Source organism: Octopus bimaculoides, chromosome 2, assembly GCF_046866305.1.
Source record: "Octopus bimaculoides isolate indiv1 chromosome 2, ASM4686630v1, whole genome shotgun sequence".
Taxonomy (NCBI): Eukaryota; Metazoa; Mollusca; class Cephalopoda; order Octopoda; family Octopodidae; genus Octopus; species Octopus bimaculoides.
The window spans coordinates 143,746,034-143,751,033 of record NC_142929.1 but is presented as its reverse complement, the minus strand read 5'-3'; the positions used below and the strand labels follow the sequence as shown (position 1 = coordinate 143,751,033).

Genomic DNA, 5,000 nt, shown 5'->3' with positions numbered 1-5,000 from the left:
AACGAAGAAGTTAAAGACTCCGTCGCCCATTGCCAACAGTATATACCTGCAAACATGCGTATAAAAGCGAATACACACAAAGGGGAAACATATATATATATATTCTTTTATTATTTTACTTGTTTGGGTCATTTGATAGCAGCCATGCTGGAGCAGCGCCTTCAAATCGACACCAGGACTTATTCTTTGTAAGCCTAGTACTTATTCCGTCGGTCACTTTTACCAATGACTAAGTTACGGGGACGTTAACACACCGTATATATATATATATATATATATATATATATATATATATATATATATAGAGAGAGAGAGAGAGAGAGAGAGAGAGAGAGAGAGAGAGACAGAGAGAGAGAGATACAAACACATATATACTCACATACACACACACAAACACACACACACACATATATATACGTTTACATGCACGCATACAATACGCACAAACACACACAAACATACAGTACGTCTGTATGAACGTGTGTATGTATATAAGTGTGTGTGTGTGTATGTGTGTGCGTGTGTACTACGCTTAAATACACCGGTTGCGAAGTGTTGATATTTCGCCATGTCTTATTAATCGGGGTATGTCTGTGTGTCAGCTTATCTATCTATCTATCTATCTATCTATCTATCTATCTATCTATCTATCTATCTATCTATCTAGATATCTATCTATCTATCTAATCGTCTGTCTGTCTTTTGGATTCTCTATGTACTCAGACACACATAGGTGCATACATACATATACACATGCATATGGACACACGTACGTACATGCACAGATATATAGATATATCCGCACACGGAATCTCATAGATAGCTGTCGGTGTGTATTCTCCATTACTATCTACTTCTCACATTCATTGTCTATATCTCTTAGTTTCTCTTTTTCTCTCTCTCCTTCTCTCGCCTCTCTATCCATCTATCTACCCTTTCTCGCCTTCTCGCTTTATCTCTCTGCCAACCTATCATTCACACAGAGAAACAGGTATTTTATAAGCGAAGAAACAATGCAAAATGCAAAGTGTATTCTCAGAAATTGCAGGAAGTATGAATTGAGAGATAGAGAATCGTACCACACACACACACACACACACACACACACACACACACACACACACACACACAGACATACACACATGAGTAGACACACACATACGTACATACATACGCATATACAGTACAAGCAACTTATATTTCCACGCGCATCCATGTGCGTACACATTGGCACACCACCATCCCGGCATATATATATATACACTCGAAGATATACGCAGTTTTACAAACATAAAAACATAATCTCATAGAAATGCAGGCATTGAAATAAGTTTATTGAATCAAGCAAAGCATTCCATGTCTTCTGTCACTAAATTTTTCGTTTGTTTGTGTGTGAGTATGTGTGAGTGTGTTGTGTGCTAATGAGTAAGCACCAACACACACACACACATACACACACATTATGCTTACAGACACATATATATATATTATACATATAGACATATATTATGCATACAGACACATACAAACGTATATATGTATGTCACTGCATGTATGCATCCATCTCTGACTCTGTGAATGTGTGTGTGAGTGTGTGTGTGTGTGAGTGTGTGTATGCGTGTGTGTGTGTGTGTTTGTTATGGCACACCACAAAACTCGAGAAACTACACATTCTGTGCGTGCCTCTTTTTTGAATATACAAGCCGAAACGGACATTAAAACATGTACGTACGTGCGTACGTACGTATGTATGTATACTTCTCTATGAGTACATAGATATGTGTGTCTGTATGTCGATGCATTTATGTGTATGTGTGTGGGTATGAATTTACGTGTACGTATATATGCGTGAATACGTGCGTATAGACTTTTGATGACATATATGTGTGTAATCATCGTGAGACAGCTTTAATACAATACCATATATACATACATACATACATACATAAATACATACATACATGCTTGCATGCATACATACATACACACGTGTGTGACTGAGTGTATGTATATACATAGATTCATGCATACATGTAGATACGTATGTATGTACATAAAATACGGCATCAGTATGTGCGTTGCGTATATGCATCTGCGTGTATATAAATGTGCTTGCGAGAGTGAGTGTGCATAGAAATATATATATATATACACATAGCTATATTTATTCGTATAAACATCAATGAAATTATATACACCTACATACATTTATATCAATACATGCACACACAAACAGGCATACATTCACTCATACATACAATTAAACATACATACATACGTATGTATATAAAACACAGGGAAAGTTTAACACACACACACACACATATATACACGTACACACTTTTACAAAAAGTCTACAATCGTAGAAAGAAGTGTTACAAAGGCAAGATATTAATGAAAAGAATTTATTAGGAGGTAAAACTACTTGGGTTTGCGTGAAGGTTTTAGGGCATAGAATTTGCGGGTCCCAAATTATGTAGGGAATAAATATGAAATGATTTAATGAATAATAAATAAGAGATAGAAGGAGAGAAAAATCACAGAGAGAGAGAGAAAAAGAGAGTGAGAGAGAGAGAGACAAAAAAAAAGAGAAATAGAGAAGTATAGAGGAGAGAGAGCGCTTATGAGAGTATGTATGCGTGTGTTTTTTCTTACTGCTGGGCAACAGGTCCAGTATTGGAGAGGTTTTTTTTAAGAGGGCAGGGAAAAATAAATGCAAAAAAAAAAATAAGGTTCCCGTTATAAAAAATCGTCGTCATTGCCGACATCATCATCATCATCATCATCATCATTAGCAGCAGCAGCAGCAGCAACATCATCATCATTATCATCATTATTGTCACAAGTGGTTATTTTTTTGTTGTTTTTTTTTCTTTGTGAAGCGATTAAGCTTCTCAATTTTATCAACATTATCAATAAGAATAATAATATTAGAAATAATAATAATGATAATCATCATCATCATCATCATCATCATCGTCGTCGTCGTCGTCGTCGTAACCGTTTTCTTTGTCTACTTCAACAATCTTCATATATCATTAATAATAATAATAATGATAATAACATTCCCAAGAACAATTTCGCTATTATGAAATATTACATATATTCTCACATCATTCATTTCATTTTTCTTTCAAACAATAATCTGTAATTATTATTTTACTGTTTTGTATTTCTTATTTGTGTTATATTTACTTAATTATTTATTATTAAAAAAAGCACCTCACTTTGCGCGTTACTTTTTTTAAATTTCAATTTTCATTTCTTTTATGCGTTTAAGTGTGTACATATATATATATATATATATATTTGTAATTATGTTTATATGTATGTGTGTATGTGTGTATGTATATATATATATATATATATATATATATATATATATATATATATGTATGTGTGTGTGTGTGTGTGTATGTGTGTGTGTGTGTATGTGTTTATGTGTATGCATATATATAAGGATTGCCTTACCTACCTGAATGCGACGGCGAACCCCTGAATGGTACTTCCAAAGTTTAAGGCTAGTACACACAGCCAAACACGATGTGAGTTTCGTTTTCCCTCCAAAGTAGCGCTCGAGCAGCGGAGCTGCAGTAGTAGTAGTAGTAGTAGTAGTAGTAGTAGTAGTAGTAGTAGTAGTAGTAGTAGTAGTAATATTGGTAGTAGTAGTGGTAGTAGTAGTAGTAGTAGTAGTAGTAGTGGTGGTGGTGGTGGTGGTAGTGGTGGTAGTATCAACCTCTGCAACAGCTGCAACAGTAGTATCTGTGTATACAAGAGTGCGTGCGTGTGTGTATCATAAATATATACATATGTGTTTGTGTGTGTGTTTATGTGTGTATGTGTGTGTGTTTGTGTTTACATAGATATACGTGCGAACATGTAGATTTTTGGTACGTGTGTGCGTGTATGTGTGTGTATACGTATATGTGTGTGTGTATACGTATATGTATGTGTGTGTGTGTGTATGTACGTACTTTATATGTACACGGATGTATATGTGCCTATACGCACGTAATGGTTTCCACACGTATACACATGCATATATATATATATATATATATATATATATATATATATATATATATATAATATATGTATGTATATACCTCTGTGTGTGTGGGTGTGTGTGTGTGTGTGTGTGTGTGTGTATGTTTATGTATGTTATGTGTTTAGAAATATATGTGCAATGTATGTATGCACGCGTGAAGAATGCATACAGTGGTAGTATGCTTTTTTTTTGTTACTGTGGTGGTGAGAAATTGTGATGGCGACGGTGTGTGGTGGTAGCGGCGGTGGCGGCGGTGGAGCCGGTGGATGTGGTGGAGGTGGTGGTGGTGATGTGCTAATGGTATCCGAATGGTGATGGTGGTGGCAATGGTGCGTATCGTTGTTGTTGTTGTTGTTGTTGTTGTTGTTTTTGTTGTTGGAGGCGGTAGTGGTGGTGGTGGTGGTGGTGATGGAGTTAATGGTGGCGATAGTAAATTATCGTCGCTGTGGTGCTGTTCTTGAAGTTGGGTGCTAATCTTTCAGCTGCTACCGATGCTGCTGTTGTTGTTGTTGTTGTTGTTGTTGTCGGTGTTTTTGTAGTAGTAGTAGTAGTAGTAGTAGTAGTAGTAGTAGTAGTAGTAGTTGTCGTTGTTATTGTTGTTGTTTTTGTAGTGGTGGTGGTGGTGGTGGCGGTGGTGGTGGTGGCGGTGTGGGCTACAGAGGTGATATTTTTTGCGATTAGTATCACTACGTGTAGTAGTAGTAGTAGTAGTAGTAGTAGTAGTAGTAGTAGTAGTAGTAGTAGTAGAAGCAGCAGCAGCAGTAGAAGTTTTTTTTGCAGTTGCTGTTTAACGCCGATCCTGTGCAGCGCTATTACCAAAGGCTTTCTAGCCGTGACCATCCCTTCATTTTCGCATTATCTTGGAGGACTACTTTCGCCATTGTAGACCGCTTCGTTCAGACCGGTAGTGTATAATTTTGAGGGTGTATTGACTGCTGTTTCTAACAGGCCG

The 5,000-nt window shown here is 36.4% G+C and overlaps 1 protein-coding gene and 1 long non-coding RNA gene across 8 annotated transcripts in view; one reads left to right on the top strand and one right to left on the bottom strand.

Annotated features, from left to right (window-relative positions):
* Positions 1 to 4,045, bottom strand: part of LOC128247032 (glutamate receptor ionotropic, NMDA 2B-like) — a 1,133,867-nt gene extending 1,129,822 nt beyond the window's left edge. For all 6 annotated transcript variants that reach the window (XM_089347814.1, XM_089347813.1, XM_089347818.1 and 3 more), the window contains exon 1: positions 3,476 to 4,045. The gene's annotated coding sequence lies outside the window, so the exon portion shown is untranslated. The remainder of the gene's footprint in view (positions 1 to 3,475) is intronic.
* Positions 4,046 to 4,808: 763 nt separating this feature from the next.
* Positions 4,809 to 5,000, top strand: part of LOC128247031 (uncharacterized) — a 20,404-nt gene continuing 20,212 nt past the window's right edge. Inside the window, exon 1 of one of the 2 annotated variants that reach the window (XR_016240771.1) lies at positions 4,809 to 4,952. This is a non-coding gene — a long non-coding RNA (uncharacterized LOC128247031). The other variant, XR_016240770.1, reaches the window with a different exon arrangement.